Source organism: Leptonychotes weddellii, chromosome 2 (assembly GCF_054177405.1).
Source record: "Leptonychotes weddellii isolate Sample4059 chromosome 2, ASM5417740v2, whole genome shotgun sequence".
Lineage (NCBI taxonomy): Eukaryota > Metazoa > Chordata > Mammalia > Carnivora > Phocidae > Leptonychotes > Leptonychotes weddellii.
In genome coordinates, this window is record NC_138370.1 from 161,713,130 (window position 1) to 161,719,903 (window position 6,774).

Consider the following 6,774-nt stretch of genomic DNA (forward strand, 5'->3'; position numbering starts at 1 on the left):
ATCTCCTGTTGAGTTTGTAGGTGTTCAGAATGGTTTGATCCCTATCCTGCTGAATTCCTGAGAGGAGACGAAATCCAGGTCTCCTACTCCTCCGCCATCTTGCTCCGCTGATTTGGTCATTTTCTTAATAGCTATTTCCCACAGTATCCTTTTTCCCCATTGTTATAAGTTGAATTGTGTCCTCCTAGAAAGAGATGTTGAAATCATAAGCTTGGGACTTCAGAATGTGACCATATCAATACAATGTGACTGATGTCTCTATAAAAGGGGAATCTGGACACAGAGATGGACACACACACAGGGAAGATGATATGAAGAGACACAAAGAGAAATGGCCACCTAAATGCCAGCCAACAACTGAGGCTTCCAGACACTGGGAGTGAGGCCGTTTTCCTTGAGCCTTTGGAGGAAGCATGGCCTTGCCTATGCTTTGATTTCCAAACTTTGGCCTCCAGAGCTGTGAGACAACACATTTCTATAGTTCTGAGTCACATAGTTTGTGCTACATTTTTATGGCAGCCCTAGGAAGCTAAAATACCCATTGATTTGAGGTGCCATCTTTATCATATCCTATACTTTCACTGGCAACATGGGTGTGCTTATGAACTTACTATTTTGCTCCATGTGAACTATCTGTCTACTCATGTATCATTACCACAGTATTTTAATTAAAGGTGGTCTCCGTTATGCCTTAACATCTGGTAGAGGTACCTCCACTTTCTTTTTCTTTTTACAGTTTTACTCCATACTCTTACTTATTTATTTTTCCATATGGAAGTTATGAAAACAACCAATTAAGCAAACTAACTCACTCCAGGAAAAAGAAGTTGATATTTTTATCAGGATTGCAATATTCAACCCACACCCCGGGGCCCTATCTCCCTGTTAGTGTCTCCCAGCTCAGTGCCTGTAGTTGCCTCGACTTCAGAAGTGCCTCCATATGCCCCTGAAATACTCAAGTTCCTTGGCTGCAAGCCTCTCTGAAGCCTTTCCCACCCTCGGAAGCACTTCTGGGGGTGCCTGGGTGGCTCAGCCAACTAAGCATCCCATTCTTGATTTCAGCTCAGGTGGTGATCTCAGGGTCTGGGGATTGAGCCCGCACTGGGCTTCACACTCAGCATGGAGTATGCTTAAAAGATTCTTTCCCTTTTCCCCTTCCCTACTCTGTCTTTCTAAAATAAATAAGTAAATCTTAAAAAAAAAAAAAAAAGGGAAACCCTTCTGGATACATGCTTTGTTTCCATAGTATGTATTAAATGGAATCATATTGCATAAATATAAATTTTAAAGTTGTAAAGCAAGATTTGTTATAAATGGTCTGTAATTCAGACTTCCAACTGACTTGGTATATAATTTAGCTAATAGTATAGGGAATTGAGTGCTGGATGTGCAATTTTAAGATCTGCGTTCTGGGGGCCCCTGGGTGGCTCAGTCGTTAAGTGTCTGCCTTCTGCTCCAGTCATGATCCCAGAGTCCTGGGATCGAGCCCCGCGTCGGGCTCCCTGCTCAGCGGGAAGCCTGCTTCTCCCTCTCCCACTCCCCCTGCTTGTGTTCCCTCTCTCGCTGTCTCTCTCTCTCTGTCAAATAAATAAAAAATCTTAAAAAAAAAAAAAAGATCTGCGTTCTGATAGTCTATCGATCTATATATAGTGTAATTATATATCTATAATTATAGATAATGTAATTATATTACATAGTATTATACATTTATATGATGTGATATATTTATATTCTATTATATATACTAAATACATATTATAGAATTATAGTATATAATACATAATTTATATTATATAATTAGTATAAATGTAGTATTATAGTATACATAATTATGTTATATAATATATAACTATATATAATTAAACTAATTTTATAATTATATATACTATAATCATATGTATACTATACTATATTTATACTATAAATAGCATAATCATAAAATTAGACTAATTACATAGTTATATATTATATAATTTTACACACTATAATACTATATTCTATGTTTTATATACACTGTCTTATTCAAAGTTTTATGTACTAAAACAGTAACTTTGGGAGCAGCTTCCTAGCTTCTCACATTTTTTTTTAAAGATTTATTTATGTATTTGAGAGACAGAGAGAGAGAGAGAGAGAGCACACAAGTGGGAGGGGCAGAGGGAGAAGAAGAGAGAATCTCAAGCAGCCTCCCCTCTGAGCAGGAGCCCGACGCCAGGCTGGATCTCATGACCCTGAGATCATGACCTGAGCCAAAAACAAGGGTCAGATGTTCAACCCACTGGGTCACCCAGGCACCCCTTCCCCCTTTTTATAATCACATTTTAGAATCTAAGATCAAGAGCCTCGTTCACCAGAGTATTGGGAGAATGACATAATCGACAGTTCCTACTGGGATTTCGAGCTCTCTAGAGCTGTATCCCTGCCTCTCTCTTCCCTGTCTCAATTAGCTTCAACCACAAAGGTCTCTTTGCTCTTCCTTAAACAGGCCAGTCTCATTCCTGCCTTCACCTTAAGGCCTGATCGTCTGCTCTTGCCATTGGCCCTTGCAATTTTGTTTAACTTATTCTATCATCTCCTTTAAATTATAAGCTCCAGTGCACTCCATCACATGGCCTTCCCTGATCACGTCTGCACACAGTGGCTTATCTTCTTAGTCGCTCTTTAATCCTTACCCGCTTTATTTTTCTTCATGGTACTTATTTATATCTGAGGTTATATTGCCTATTTATTACTTGACTTGGTCTCTCTTTCACTGAGATACAAGCTTCCTGAAGAGAAAGATTCATCTTCTTCACTGTGATAGCCTCTGGCCTATAACAATGTATTAGATGCTTAATAAATATTTGTTGAATGAATAAATCAAATGACATTATGTGTATAAAATGTTTGGAACATAATAGTTGCTTAATGGACAGTACCTTCTTTTTATTATTTATCTTACAACAGCGGATTTTTATTGTAGTAACACTGAAGACACATGTAAAACATACTTTATTCCTTCCCAAAAGTCTAGATTCTTGACCTCTGGTTCATAAAGACTTATATAATCTGATTTCATTGGACGAAGTGCATGTTTTGGGTATTGTGTTTCCCTTGCTTAGACCCTTTTGCACTTGACAAGATGTCATAGAATTTTTAAATGTCCCTTCCCTGTCATTAGTCATGCTGATTTCTTGGGTTCTGGGTATGCTCATGTGTCCAATTATATTTGGGATGTTTGCTTTCCAGATGCCAGCAGAAACTACATCTCTGCATTTGCTTTTCACAATTGGATATCCAGCCTGTAACAGTGCATCCCTTGGTGGTTATCATTTGGCCAGTCATGACTTAACCGTGCTCTTAGCTGAAATGGAGGATATTCAGGCAGGTTTGACTTCTCTATTCTTTAAATGGAAAGGTTGTGGCATCACTGATTTTCCTTAAGATTTTTGCAGAAATAGTCTAAGATTGAAGTAGAGAATTGCCTGTCCTATGGAAAGTTTAGAAAAGTGTGCAATTTGGGAAGGTTTCTGACCAAGCTTGACATTTCCCTGAATTGTTAAGGCCCTGGCACTCAGGACCAGGGGGAGACATGGAATTTGGCCTCTGCAGTCATGGCCTTTTGACAGATATGATGAGAGGGTCTAATCACCAATGCCAGAGCATTTAAAATGCCAAGGAATAGGGCGAGTGTCAAAAGATTGAGAAAGGAACTAACATTCCCCAGACATATACTGTGTACATGGCACAGTGCTGGGAGCTATCAGGGGCACTTATGTAGCTTTCGGAGCAATAAATGCCTGACAGTTCTAATAATGCTGCCTTAGGAATATCCTACTGCTTTAACTCTTAAGCCATGCTATGGCCTGAATGTCTGTGTTCCCCCCAAATTCATATATGAAATCTAACCGCCCCCCCCCAGATGCTGGTATTAGAAGGTGGAGGTCTTTAGGCAATGGCTAGGTCAGGATGGCAGAGCCCTCATTTAGTGCCTTGCCTCTTCCATCATGTGGGATTATACTGGGAAGAGTACTGTCAATGAGGAGGCAGGCCCTCACCAGACACTGAATCTGCTGGCGCCATGATTTTGGACTTCCCAGCTTCCAGAAGTGTGAGAAATAAATGTTTGTTGTTTATAAGCCAACTCAGTTTAAGGTATTTTTGTTATAGCAGCCCCGATGGACTAAGACAAACCCTCCTTCTTTACTGTGTCTGGTGTAGTTGTTCCCAAACTTTAAACATTCATGTCTACTACCTTTATTACTTTGGTCACATTTGAGTACCACCGGCACTGTAATTTATTTAGTTAGTTATTTATTTTTTTAAAAATCAACTTATTTTAATTTTGTAAATCAATTTATTGTAAAAAATATTATACTGGTCATAGAAAGTCACTGTTAATTAAAAATTATTGTCGTATCACCTAAAATTACATCATATGCCACCAGTGAACCCAAGTCCTTACCTTATTTGAGAAAGACTGGAATCCTTGACATCAACTCCAGACTATTTGAATGACAGATTTGGGTTTTCATATCTTGTCTGACTTTATTATGATACTGGGTCACCCAGTTGGTGTGAGCCCCAAATTGTCTCTTTCTCCTTCTACTTGCCTTCTATCTCTGCAACTGCAAAAGCAAAGCCCTTGGGTTTCCATCTTCCTCTCTTCCTTCTTGAAGACTGAATTTTCCAACCAAAGCTAGGCATCCTTAGGTTTTGTCCCCAGCACATAGAAGCTACAAAGGAAAAAAAAGAAGAAATTAAGTCATTTTTAAATGTCTACTATGAGTGGGGCGCCTCGGGGGCTCAGTTCAGTTCGGGTCATGATCTCAGGGTCATGGGATCGAGCCCCACATTGGGCTCTGTGCCCCACAATGGGCTCTGCCCTCAACACAGAGTCTGCTTGTCTCTCTCTCTCTGATCTTCGCCCCCCCCATATTTTTCTCTTTCTCTAAAATAAATAAATAAAATCTTTTTTAAAAAAGCCAAATACAGTTCTAGATGCTCTATAAACCTGAACCCATTCAATACTTTCAAACCATTTATTGTCATCCCCATTTTACAGGTAAGTAAAACACACTAAAGAGAATGTAAGGAATTAGCCAAGGCAGCATATGGGTAAAGCTGAGATGTGAACCAAGCTGTATCTGACAATAAAGTATGTGCTTCTTCAGTAAAAATCCTGAAGAAGAGAGTCCATTGGCATTTCAAAGATATGATATGCGGAGCTGATAATCTCTCTTAAACTGACAAAAACTCAATCATTTTTGTGATTCAAATAGCTACAAAATATATGTGTTTCTGATTCAAGTTGCACTTAAGGTATAAAAAGACTGTTTCAAAGAGCCATTTAATGTTCAAGAGCCTTTTAAATAGGATCAGGTGACTCAAGGTGGCTAACTGAGAAGATCTATTTCTTGTTTCAGTCTTAAATGTGCTGAAATGATATCCAATTCATAATGCTACTATTGATATGCCCAGAGGGTAGAATCCTGTGACTACTTAATCTCATGTTCCCTCAGAGCAGAGGACTGCATAATCTTTCATTGTGTGAGGGCACCATAATTCATTCGAACACTTCTCTCTTTTTGGATATTTAGGTTGATTTCATTTCTTTGCTTATATGAATAATTGTGTTATTGTTGGTTTTAAAGTTCAATTTGAGAGCTAAAGATGTTTCATTTTTAAATGGATTTCTTTTATAGTTTATGAATTTAAAAGTGAGTATGTGTATTAGCCATTAATTTCTTTTTTGTTGCAATTTTCAGTTTATGCACATTATGTACCTCTCTATTTGTATGGTGGCCTTTTCCTCATTGACTCGCAATCTCCATGAAGACAGGGACCTTGTTTGTGTTGTTCAATGTTGTATTCTCAGATTCCAGAATAGTACCAGGCACAAAATTAGGCAAGATTAAATAAGAAAGATCCCCTATGTTTCACCTAGAAATTATGCCAATGATGTTAATAAGAACTTTCCTTAGAATAAAAGTTACACAAGCTAGCACCAAATTTTAATATCAAGTGCATTTTTCCTGGTCAGACAGATCATCCTGAGTTCAGGCTACATGATTTGTAGGTATCACATTGATCTTACATAACAGATATGGGTCTGAATATCTACTTTCTTAATGTAAAATTTTAACTAAACTATAGAGAAACATAGATGTTCAAAATGTTCCCTTTGGGCCTTTGAGTTTTGAATAACAAAATTCTCTACAGAAATGAGGAATGAGCAAGTGAATAAATATTTGTTTAAAAATAAGGTAAGTCCAAATTTCAAGGAATTTATGAGTTAAGGAGAGACAATTCATAGTAAGAAATTGTTATATAGGTCAACCCTTTATAAAAAAAAGGAAAAAAGCATATAAATGTTTGCATTGTGATGGAATTTTGCTAAACTTTTCAAGTTTGAAAGGTTTACTACGTATCCAAATTAAAATTCTTAGAACACAGGCATGCACTCCCACCTACCTCCATGCACAACACACATAGTAGAGTCGAGAAACTGTGTTTTACCCTCAGAGAGAAAGCTGTTAGTGGTGATGGACCTTTCTTGCAGTTCTTACTATGGGCCAACCACTGTGTTCAACATTTAATATTTAAGAGCACAGTTAATTCTCTGAGATAGTAATCGTTATTCCATTTTACAGATGTGAAAACTGAAACACAGAAACGTCAAATAACCTGCTGGACGACATAAAGCTCCTAAGTCACAAGCAGAATTTCAACCCAGACTCAGAATCTTAATCTTTGAACAGTAAACTTAATTCCAGAAACTAAGGATTCTACTCTGAC